This window comes from Pleuronectes platessa, chromosome 9 (assembly GCF_947347685.1).
Source record: "Pleuronectes platessa chromosome 9, fPlePla1.1, whole genome shotgun sequence".
Taxonomy (NCBI): domain Eukaryota; kingdom Metazoa; phylum Chordata; class Actinopteri; order Pleuronectiformes; family Pleuronectidae; genus Pleuronectes; species Pleuronectes platessa.
In genome coordinates, this window is record NC_070634.1 from 22,471,069 (window position 1) to 22,483,908 (window position 12,840).

The 12,840-nt window shown below is 42.9% G+C and overlaps 1 protein-coding gene across 1 annotated transcript in view; it reads right to left on the reverse strand.

Moving 5' to 3' along the window:
- The window catches only part of lepr (leptin receptor), a 41,307-nt gene extending 34,842 nt beyond the window's left edge, over positions 1–6,465 (reverse strand). The window contains exon 1 of the mRNA XM_053430274.1: positions 6,330–6,465. The gene's annotated coding sequence lies outside the window, so the exon portion shown is untranslated. The remainder of the gene's footprint in view (positions 1–6,329) is intronic.
- Positions 6,466–12,840: the final 6,375 nt, after the last annotated feature.

A 12,840-nucleotide genomic window follows, 5' to 3' on the forward strand; every position in this document is an offset into this window, starting at 1 on the left:
TTACGCAGCCCTTGGTCTTTCTCCTGGTGTCTCACGCACACACTGACACTAACGCACATCAGCACACTGCCTGCAGCGGGGGGTGCACGTCAATGTGATGAAATGACAGCAGCGTATTGACTGTTCGCCTGTTCTCTGCACCGCCGGAAACGCATCATCAGAGGACGATGATGGTGGTGGAGTCACTCATAAAACCACAATCACTGCCTCTCTCTGGGATTCAGTGTCCACCTCGTTTCTACACAAACACACACACAGACACACACACACACACACACACACACACACACACACACACACACACACACTCAATAGTTGTGTCATTTATTCCACACCAAGCTGAACATCAGCACACCACAGCCTCTGCTCTCACTGTCTCCTCTGAGAGACATGTAACATAATAAGGGAGTATTTCTTCCCTGGCAGAAAACAAATATGGAGAGAATTAGAGAGGAGAGCTGAAAGAGAGAAATTGATGAGGTGTCCCAGTGTCGAGCTCGTGCGTCATCAAATTTCATTGTACACAACTCAGTGAGCCATCCCCTCCTGTGGCCCACACAGCAGAGAGCCGGGGGTGGGAGCAGGGGGCTGTTGTGTGGGGACAGATCGAGGGGGGGTGTTAATACTGTGACTCCTTTAAAAACTTATGGTGCTTAAATTGTTCCTTCCAACTTCTTCTGATGAACTATGATGCATTCAGATTTAGTTAAAAATGTCATGGTCGTACATGTGATATCATTTCTATCTAAATCAAATTCTTTCATCTCCTGTTTTTAGATAAAAACTAAAGTGATGGTTCTTCATATCGTGCAGTTTAAACAAATTAAAGATGCTTCTCCTCTTCTTCACACCGAATGCAAAGCAAACCTTTGGGTTGCGACACTCGCGCACTTCTGTTTGCTCACGTTGTGCAAATACTGAGAGGAGGTCTACTGGCTGAAGTGAGAACAGTTGCGACATTGAGTCGTGGAAACACCGGAGACGCCGGCGCCCTCGTGTCGGCCCACAAGACGATCTGAAGGCACACACACACGGCTCAGGAGAGTACACGTCCAGCGCTACCTGAGGTCAACCAGTGGCCGGTTTGATCCCCCTGCTGGCTTGGGTGGGTGGCAGGCCCGGAGTCTTATTGGCTTTCTCAACCTCACGTTATGCAAATGTATCCCCTAGCAAGAGATGCAAAATTCACTTCTATTTGCGTCTTTGCATTGACTTTGTATTTAATAGGTCGAGAAGTTGGTGTTGAGTTTGGTGTGAGCAGCATCGAGGGACACGCACCTGATGTTTCACCCCGTTTTTACAGCATCACATATTTCAGACTAAACTTACCAGAAGCACGTGAACACACATCAATGTGATAAAAAAACTACCTGACTTGTGTAATCTGGATTTTTAGTTTGAGGTCCAATTTGTTAACATGGAGGAAGCGGGATATATGGCCAATATAGATTCCAGCCACCAGGGGGCGATCACAATCCTTTGAGGAGCTGTGACGTCCTGGATCTTTTTAATGCAATTAATCCTTCAGACACATCAAACCTCCGCCAGCTACTAAACGCTAATGAGATTGTTTCTCTGCGATGAATTCTGCTCAGGATGAGTCAGAAATGCATCTTTCAAATATTAAAACTGTGCAAGTGTCATATTTCTAATTTCCTATAACACTTTCAACTCCACTATCACCCACTTGTGTGTGCGCATGACACAATGTGTTTCACTTCCCACTCATGCTAAAGCTGTTTGCATTATTCAAGCAGCAGGTGATAACACCCAGCCGGATCTCTCTTTGAGTCATCCCCGACGTTAATGTCTCACATCTTCCTCTCGGCAGCATCAGTTTGGCACCTCGAGCCGTTCAGATGCTGTGATTTCTCTAAACGAAAGCTCTGCGGTCGTAAAGATGTTTGTGTGCGCGATCGTTTTTTTTTCAGAATTCAAATACTCCATCGACTCTTTGTGACTCAAACTCCCCCGGCCGGGGCCTTGGTGAGCAGACTTATCTTCGGAGTGATGATGAAGAGGGAAAACAGTTTTAATTGTTTGTTTTGAAGCCGTGAAAATTATTGACCGTTTTGTTTACTTGTGTCGAATCCAGCTGCCATGGGAATAAGAGTCTGGATGTCATCTTTTTTAAAAGACCAAACTTTTGCTTTGTTGCTGAAACACACTGGTGCAACGTGTCCTTCAAGATCAACAGACATAAAGCTTCTGTCCCTGAGTCTCTGATTCAATCAGCCACAGAAACTGTTATAAGAGAAATCACTGTCTCTTACATGAGGTGACAATTCTATAGCAGGGTTTGTTTGGGTTTTGGCTTAAAGGGTTAAATAAAGGGCAATCTCTGAGTCCACTGGCTATTCTCTGATGGCACATCAACCTCTGGGGCAGTGGCCAATATTTTGGGGCTTCAATAAACAATGGATTTAAGGACCGAGGCTCCATCTCCTGGTCGCTGCACACTGCCGACAGTCACATGAGGCGAATAAACTCAAACTGTGATAGGTTTTGCAGCTGTTTCAGGTCCAGACGACCTTCTGGCTAATGTCTAACAGTTTAGAAACTAAAAAGCCGACAGCTGACGCAATTCGCTCAATGCGTTTCGCCTCCTGTGCTCTGCTCAAATGTGATTGGTTCAACTTGAATCGGAAACCAGAATTCTTCTGGCATTAAAGTCCCTTGGCTACAGCTTGTGAATATTCACATGCAGAATCCATTTATAGAGGTTGTGGTGGTGTGGTCAGCTTATAAGGTTAGAAGTTCTTGATCTTATGTTATGACGCTTAAAATTGAACTGAATTGAATAACTTCGAGTTTAGTTCATTTATTACTTGCCATGGATTTTTGTGGTTAGATAAGTGCTCTAAAAATATAGGCATGATATTAGGGCGACATGCTGGTGGAGCAAAAAGGTTCTTCCATGTTCTCCCGGTGTCCACACTGGTCCTCTGGCTTCCTCCCAGAGCTCATCTACATCGACCGTGGGAAACTGGCGACCCAGTGTCCATGATCTTACCCAGCATGTCACCCGGGACTGGCTCCATCACAACCCTCGAAAGCTGAGCAAAACAGCTAAGGCATGGGGGTAAGTCATTAAGTTAAGGCCCTTCGCCTCAATGGTTACATTACTAAACACACATTTTCAGTTATAGAACGATTACTGGCACGATTTTAGAGTACCAACTTTGACTATCGGCCAAAACAGGAAATCAACTTCAGCCTTCCCTGTTAAGTTCAATGTTTTTGTCAACCCTGCCTTAATCCTTCACTCCTTCATAATATGGCCGCTGGAGGCTTTAATTCTTCCTTCTTACACAAATAACCTATGAGGCCATTTTGAAGGAGCAAACCTTTTTTAATTTTTAATTTTTAAAAGCAAAATGTTTTCAAACACTTCGTCTTAATGTTCTGAAATGAGAGTTTTTTGTTCACCCATCATCCAGCTCGCTCATCACATTAATGTAGGCTGACATTTACAGACCCAACACGTGGTTTAATACCTGGGAACGCTTTTCTGTGTTTGTGGCTGTTTTCATCTGCCTGACAAAAAGGTCATCGTAGCGACCAACCTAAGTGGGAAGCCAGGCTGAATTAGTGAAGTAAACAGAAAGAGAGGGCTTCTATGTGGGTACAAAATAAAGAGCAGAACAAAAAAGAGGACGGCAATAATGACAGGAAATGAAAAAAGCGGAGAAACATGGACGATTTCATTTTACTTTAGTCCATGAAGTAAATATTTTCCAATAAGCCGGCTACTCTTCCTGGAAAATTGGCCATGTGAGGTAGCTTGACCCATGCTTTGGCCATTAGGCTGTTGTTGATAAGTTGGTGATGCACTGGCAGGCAGTATGCAGAATCTGGCAAACTGCACAAAACTTTCAACGTGCATTGTTACGATGGCGATAAAGTATGAAGATGAGCAAAGTTTGTTTCCTGGGCCGAGATATACTCGACCTCATGTTGCCAAAATGACAGTATTTGCACCACAGACTATATTTTGGGGTATAGTCGGATTGAAGGGAGCAGCAGAATCAAGATATCCTGGATTTAAATAAACTATTAGCCAATAGATTGAAATATATGGAAAAAAAACTATATTGAAAGTGTGTTGCATGAGCCCACATATGAACTTAGAGAGGAAGGAGAGGAAGTTCTTCTTCTAGGGATAAATGGACCCTGCTAGTGGTATTTGTAAACACGCCAGAAGCTCGGGTCAAGTACCAATAAGAGAGAGGTCTTGGAGGCTGGTGCATTCTGGGTGTATTTTTATCTTTAGGGGAAAAATTTATACCTGATCCCCTTTCTCCTTTTTCACTACTCACTTCATTCCGATTAACTATGTTCCCACCTTTCTACTGCAAAGAGAGACACAAGTTCATCAGAAGGTTTAACCGTCCTCCCAGCTGGAGACTCTTCCTTTAACAATAGTATAAAATTCAGCTGCTGTACACGTCACTGTGAAACACTGGAACCGGAGTCACTGTGACTTCTGATGAGAAGCTGCTGTTATGTGCACTCAGGCCAAGGACATGAGAGTAAATATGCAAATGTTTCTGTCTATGTTTTCATTCATCCGTGTGTTAGTAGCCCAGTGCATGCTGGGATAGAATCCAGCTTTGGATAGCAATATTAATGAAAAGCCATTTTTCCATTCTGGATTACGAGCAGAACAGGAAAGACAAAGTTTATGATTCAGTATCAGATTTTAAGTGCAACTGATAATTTCCCATTGGATTTTACTCATTTTTTTTTTTATTTGAATTATTTGTTTGTTGTGTTTATTATCCCAATGTCTGTTGGATCAACATCTATTTATTCTTTTACTGATATTTTTTTCTTTTCCTTATAATAATAAATTACTTATATTTTAACAATTATCTTTTACCGATATGGATGCAAGCTTGTCTCACGTGTGGCATGAATGACTATAAAGTGAATCTAAAATCTTGTTTCTTAACTTTAATGAAACAGGGAATTAAAAATGACATATTTTCATATTTTCATATTTACAGACATTTTTGGATAAGGAAATAGGAAAGTAAAAAAAATGGTTGCTGTTTTAGATCCGACTATAAGTGAAGAATTGTTGGGGAAATTCTGAATCCTTCATCAGAATCAAATGACATTAAAGTGATAAATCACAGTACTCTCATATCTATCAAGCTCAGTCAGGACATAAATAATATGAACATGAGAACAACTGGATCAACAGGGTTAAAAAAAAAAAAAATCACTTACAGGTTTGGCTCCTGTGCAAATTCAGCCCTCGGACTGAGCAAAGAGCACAGAAACCTCCTGGTCCCCCTGGAGACCACGCTGACCATAGTCTCACCTTTTGCACGTCTAGTTTAAATAAACCCAATGGTCGGATGGGGGGGGGGGGGGGGGGGTTTAATGGTTATGCCACCTGTTAAACGACCGCGTCTGTTATCTCTGACATGAGATTGGAAAATAAGGCTCCTCTCTGCCCTCTGAGAATCTACCACTCGTCTGTGGATCGAAACCACTCTGCTCGGATTTTGCCCCGAGGCTCGACTGAAATGTGTCTGAGGCCGAAGCACCGGATCTCAGCTCTGTGGGTTTGAGTGAGACCTCGGACACCAGGCTGGACACAAGAGCTGTCTTCTTGTTTTTTTTTCCTTGAAAGGATCACGGACTAAGTGGCTGCATCGCCTCCAGACAGACACAAAGAAAACACGCCGAGTCATAACATTATCTAAACTTCTGGGCTTGTATAAAAGTAGAGAGCCCGACTACTTCCCCCTTGGTTCCCAGTCTTATATTCAGCTAAATGCATCAGGACACCAGCCTCAGCACCAACATCCCAAAATGCTTCTTTACGAATGAATTCAAGGCTGTTTAATGTCAATGTGTCATGGTTTCCACTGGACTGACTCACCAAAATGTAAAGAAAACAAATGGAATATGTGATGTTTTAGTATAACAACGGTTTTGTGATGGTAAATTAGAGGCAGCGAGGCAGAAAGGAGGAGGATGGAGAGACACAGGAGGAGGAATAAGGAGGAAGAGGAAGGAAGAAGCAGCAAGAGCAAGAAGGTAGGAGAAAGAAGAAGAGGAAGATGACTGAAGAAGAATGATCTCCTGTTATTTCTCCTCAGAGACAAACAACAACATTAGAATAGCACCAAGTCGAGCACATTCCTTCATCAAGGCCTGACAGTCGCCTTAAAATCAATCAAGCGGCAACACTTTTCACACGCTCATAGATTTCAGTCCTCTGAATTTGTCAGTTTATTTTTTTTATCTAGAAAAAGGGTAAAGGATGAAATTCTCGATCGCAGTGAAAGAGAGATAAATCCCTGCTTACTCACATAGTCAGCTGACCGACTCGAGCAGTTCTCCGGACGTGTGAAATAAAAACCAAAGTTCCAGCTGATGCCTGTTGATAACGTTTGCAGCGACCGACAAGGACCTGACATGTTGACGTCCTGCAGGCAAACAGCTTGATGTGGGGCCGCGTGTCTCTGGGCATGAGGAGCTATTTCTGAGCCACGGTGTCAGAATACACTGCAACATGGTGCAAAGGCCAGGGTGGGCATGCATGTGTTTGTAGACTGCTAACTTGTGTAACTACAGGTGTGTGTGTGTGTTTGTGTGTGCAGATGGCAGAAAGGTTAGATACAAACCACCTCTATTTGTGTGTGTGTGTGTGTGTGTGTGTGTGTGTGTGTGTACCCGGACTGGAGGTGTTTAGAGCCTTAGAGAAAACAAGAGCTTAGTGACACACCAACCTTCTCTCAGTGGTCGCCTCAGATTTTCCTCTCTGAGGTACAAAGGGGTTTTCTGTGTGCGTTAGTGTATGTATGTGTGTGTGTGTGTGTGTGTGTGTGTGTGTGTGTGTGTGTGTGTGTGTGTGAATGTGGGTATGATATCTGATCCCATAATTTCTATGACGCACTCTTGCCAACAGATTCCTTTGGGTTACATTGTCGCACAGTTCCCTGCAGCCCCATTCCCTGACCCACAGGGATCCCGACCAGGTCCCAACCAACTCTGGGAAACGAACCCAGTGCACTGGTTGAGATGAGGGAGAAAATCAAAACTCCCTAGCAGGATGTCATGTTGTTCCAAATGCAAAGATAAACACTCAAACCCTGCTGTACTTCTGAGGTAGATGCAACACTTAAAAAGAGCTGGAATCAACATTTTCATATTAACAGTGGATCAGATGATTATGTGTAACTTGGACGGTGTCGCTCACAACGATGAATCTACTTTGTTTCAGTTTTTCGGATCCACTTTTATCAATCCGTCCATTTTCTATCCGTCACAGGGGGAGCTTGTGCCAATCCCAGCTGACACTGGGTGAGAGGTGAGTTACACAGGACTGGACAGGTCGCCAGCGTATCACCTGACCTCTGACACAGAGACCAGCAACCGTTCACACTCAAACATACAGTCAAACCAAATAGCCCCTTAAACCTCCGACTTTTTATTTTTTCATTCTTTTCTTTATTATACAAAAACTACTGGATAAATTTCCATGAAACTTGGTGAAAGGATGGGCCATGAGCCACAGAGAAAGGAATCCAAAAAGAAATGTGTGCAGATTCAGACACATTTTCACCAATTTCCCAGTGAATAATCCATTGATCTTGATTTCGTGCAGCTGGCTTGAAGTCGAGGGTTTCAGTTTCCCAGCAGGTTTCAATGAAAAACCGATGATATAACAAAACCGAAGATCAAACTTTGCATGATTCCAACCAGTGAGTCACCAGCTGCAGCTGCACCTGCCACGAAGTGAGAATCCCATCGATCCCAAAGAGGCAGCGAAGAATAGTTTCTATAAGAATATAGCAACAACCCCCCCCCCCCCCCCCCCCCCCCCCCCGACAACAGTCATGCTATTATAAAAACAGCTTATAAATGCTTGTAAATGTTATTATTCTTGGTGCCATTATTAGTTTCCACCACAGCTGCCGTTCACACATGGCTGCAAAGCGGCAAGGCCAGAGGGGGGGGGGGGGGGGGGGGGAGGCTACTATTTTTAACCTGCCAGTAAGGAAACAAAACAGTGAGCTGACCGGAGCGGACTGGGAAAGTCCACCTGCATGACACCGACAGTGGTTTGCAAACAGAAGAACCGTCTCCAGTCTTGAATCCTGCATCACAACAACTTGACCCCTTTGACATTTGAGCTTTTATTTGTGTGCAAAAGCAAATGGAGATTTGAACGTGTTTCCACCAGGGAGGTTATGTTTCACAGATTATCAGAAAATAAGGGATATTTGAAAGGCTGGCAGTGTTTTTGATGAGCGGACCTTCGAGAGCCAACAGGTGACATGACACATTCCTCCTGATGGTTTGGTTTATCTCTGCATGAGGGAACAATGGCTTCACTGTGTTTGTTTACGAGAAGAAAAAGTGATACACAAAAGGAGTGTGGGAGCAATTTGGTGCAGATCCAAATACAATCCAGATGTAGTGATGTGAAGTGTGCGTAAGGGGACAGCTGGGCCTCGGAGGACGTGCCCGCTCTCTGCTGAGGTCTGTTTTGGTTAGTTTGGGAAGAGAAAGAAAAGATGAAGTTTCCTATCTTCTGTGTTTTTCTTTGAAAGCTATAAAATGTCTAGATGAACAATTTCCTGCTTTGAACATCAAGCATTTGTTATTGTGGTGTAAGATGAAGTTCGATGACTTGTTCTCCTCCGAAAGACAGAGACTGTGAACAGATGATATTGAAACTAAATCAAATTCTCTGTTTCTGCTTCCTGTGTGAAATATGTTATGTTCGCGTTCTTACACACACACACACACACACACATACACACACACACACACACACACACAATTTTTTGCATTTATTGCTTCACAAGCCTTTGGACAAGTAGCAAAATGTTCCCCTGTGAGAAACAGTTCAGGTGATGGTTTATGAGCAGGAAGTCTGAGCTCTCGATGATGAGGTGTACTGTGTAGTAACATTCACAATAAATCTACAATATAAGCAGGTGATTCTGCACAAAGAGAGCTGCAGCAATGAAAAGCTTCCTTTCTTCATAAAACCACGATAATGAAACCCTTCATCTCCGGCAGTATAGGAGACATCAAATCCATCTCTTCACTTTATGTAAATTCAAACCACAGCTCCCTAAAACACCATCGATTTCCCCCTAAAACCACATTGACCCTCGGCATCTTCTCTAATTCGTGCATCTTTCCACTCAATCCACATGTTCAGAACCTCACAAATAAAGAGCCTTGAGAATATAATGAATGCACGAGCATCCCTGAGTCTCTAATGGCTGCATTAAGATGACTGTCCTGCAAGTGAGTGGTTAGCACATAGGTCACAGGTCACGGTCGAAAACATCCGGTCATCGGCTCCTCACTCAACTCGCCTGTCTCATTATAACCATGATTGGGTTTATATTTGGCTGCAGTAATCAGAGGGAGTTAAATTTTTCCCACATCATTTTGACCCTTTTTTGTTTGTTATTTTTACAGTTTCTGACTTTAACTCCAGCTCCGCCAGCCTGAAGTGAAACTGTGAAATATCTCAACAGTTACAACTCACTGCAAACACATTCCGAAGTAGTGCATCTTCATAACTTTAGGGCAAATTGCCCCCCCCCCCCCGCTGTTAGTCAAGTACTCTGTATGGATTTATTGAGTTGCATCCTTCAGATGGGGGCGGTGGGCAGTGTAGACCACCAAATCCCACACGAAGTCGCAACTGAGCTGACGTTGGACATGACGAGAGTTTTATTGTGTATTGTAAGTTGTTGACTTGAAGCACAGAAGTACTGGACGTCTCGTTGATCGCTGGGGCCGTGTTCGTAACTGTGGCCCAATGAATCCTGGGATAGTTTGAGCCGGAGAGGATCCAGAAGTTGGGGCAGTTATTTCTCTGGCATTGGAAGGAGCCTCTGAAATGTTACAGTCTAATGATGCTGTGATGCGATCGGTCTTCAAACGCAGCCTCTGAAGGATGCAGCCCTTGCATTGAGACAAATAATACTTTATAATAATATGTTAGCCTATCAACAAGTATTTTTTTAAGCTGTTTTTTCACTGTGGGGGGGGGGGGGGGGGGGCATGTGAAAATATGCTTTTGCTGAGAAGTCACTGGAAGAACATCCTCTCTGGACACATGAATGTTTCTCATCCGGTCAAAAGCAAGAAAACATCAGCACATAGTGTACTCGCACAACAAGAGAAATTATTTATTTTAATAATGTCAAACTTGAGCACAATCCATGCTCTGATTTTCAGATCTTTCACAGAAAATCACACAGCTCCAGCCGGTCGCAGGAGGTTTTATATCTGCTCCACCTCCTGCTGTCAGACTGAAAGTTATCGTTCATTCAGCTTTTAACTTCACAGCTTCTCTGTGTGACCCTGTTCAGACCAGGTAATAACATCCGTCAGTGCTGAGTTCAGGTCTGATCCAATCACTCAAACCACATTCAGGGCGAATTGAGACGCACGTGGCCACTGTGTTTCCCTGCTGTTTCCTCACATGGGCTCACTCTGACGTTTTCCACACATTTGAAATCCCTCTCTGTGCAACTGACTCAGACATTTGCGTTCTCACCTACAGCCCCTCCGGATAATTCCAGGAAAATGTCTGGACTTTTCTAGCTCCTAATTGTAATTGATTATTTGTATATTATATCAATTATCGTCATTACTATGCTGGCATGCATAAAATCTACAGCTGTTTGCAGTGATGACCTTGAGCCTTTCTGGCATCGTGCCTGAATTGTCTCCATATTTCATTCACCCCACAGCAGATCCTGTTTCTGGTCCCTCTGGTGTCTACATGTTTATTGGATGCCCGATCGTGCTGCATCAGTCAGCCCTGAATCGCGCTCAGGAAGTACGTCAGCAGAGCGAGTTGGAGGAGGGAAAAACTGAAGAGTGCAGCAGGAACCTGAATCACCGATGGAGGGGCTTATTTTCAATTACCCTTAATTTCCTTCTGGACAGTCACACACTGACACTGCATGTCTGACTTTCCCGGATCTGGGCCTGAAAGGAAAACTTATCAAACCAGTAATTGCTCCCATATGAGCGGAGCTTAGCACGAGCAGTGAACAGCAGCATTGTACTGTTGGAGGGATTTGTTAACTCACTACAAGCTGCTGTCATCTGATTAAAACACTATTTGTTTAGCATCTTGAATAGAAACATCAATGAATTTCATATGAAAAAGTTAAACTGGTTATAGAAAAGTCCCTCTTTGTACATTAAGCACTGCACTGTGGTTTTGAGGTACAAATACTACAGTATTTCTATATTTTGCTTTCTGCTATACTACATTTGTTTTGTGTTCTTTGTAACACTGAACTATAGCCTATGGATACATGTGTGTTTATGTGATATGTGTTTATAAAAAGTAGTTAAATCTACCTCAACCAGCTCAAATAGTTTATATAGTCATTGATGCACCAGTAATATATTTATGATGTGATGGACAGTATTAGTCAGGGGCCATTTTCTACAGCGTAAGTACATTTACTTTGATACATATAGAAACTTTCAGATAAATACTTTTTTACAAGTAACACGGATGTGCTGGTACTTTTACTTCAGTGAGGATTTGATCAATGGCCAATCAGCACGTGTCAACTAACCCAGTGCCAGTGCAGTTTATGGGTTATATGCTGCTGCCCTCTAGTGGTAAAAAGGACAAACTCCATCGTTGACGGAAGCTGCCTCCTCTTTTAAACCTCTGTCGAAACACAAACACACAAAGAAAGTGATGGACGCTGATCCACTCGTCGTTTTCCTGTTTACTATTTATTCCTGTGCACTGCACTTGATCATTATGTACATCCTGTAACCGTAAACAGAACACATGTACAGAATCTTTTTTTTTTTTTTTTACATAATTTAGTAATACTTGAACATCAGACAGGCAAAACACGTGACCCACAGTCGTCTGTATCCATCCTGATCACTTTCATACGTACCACAACTTCACACGACACACATTCATCGACTACGACACAGAGGTTAGCCTTTTTTAAACATATCCGTAAGATTCTGCGGGTGGAGAAGTCGGTTTCGGAGAGGGAGCTTACGAGGGTTATTTCACAGGTAGGTCCTTGGTGTGAACAGAGCACAGACGCACATCCTACACACTCCCTGTGTCTGGTGAGGTCACCAAAGGAAGCAGGAGCCCGGAGGTCAGAGTTTAGTGTTTTCAACCCGAGACCCAGTTTCCTTTTCAGTCAGTTGGGAGATAAGATTTCCTCCTGTTATTTAATCCAGTCCGGGTCCAGTTGAGGAAACAGCGCTTCATGGCAAACTCTCGTATTAAGTCAACATCCTGGAAGCAGATGAACAAACTGGGGAAGAACAAACTCCAGTAAAAGAGAAAACACGTGATGATGAATGAAAGACAATTAGAAAAAACATCCTTCAGATAAAGACAGACTGTGACATCTGAGCACTTAAAAGGTTCATGATATGAATGTGTTAAAATTGTTTGATTTTAAAGGTTCAGTGTGTGGAATTAAGTGACATCTAGTGGTGAAGTTGCATGTTGCAGCTGAATACCTCTCACCTCTCCCTCAAAAACTCAAAATATGTTAAGTTTGTCCAGTTTAGGCTACTGTAAAAAAGAAGTTACACACTGAACCTTTACACCTTAATTCATAAAAAGGGTCAAACAGCTGAATTTTACAGTAAAGCTCCATCAGAAACACAATTATGAACGTGGATTGTTAAGATTCCTGTAAATACCTCAAACCCTTGAAAAAATGTAATTACATTTGCTCCATTGCTAATAAATAAATACACTTTTTTGTTTTTTTACATGTTTGTAAAATGGCACCAATCCAGTCACGGGGAAGTTTCCCTACAACATGGACAAAA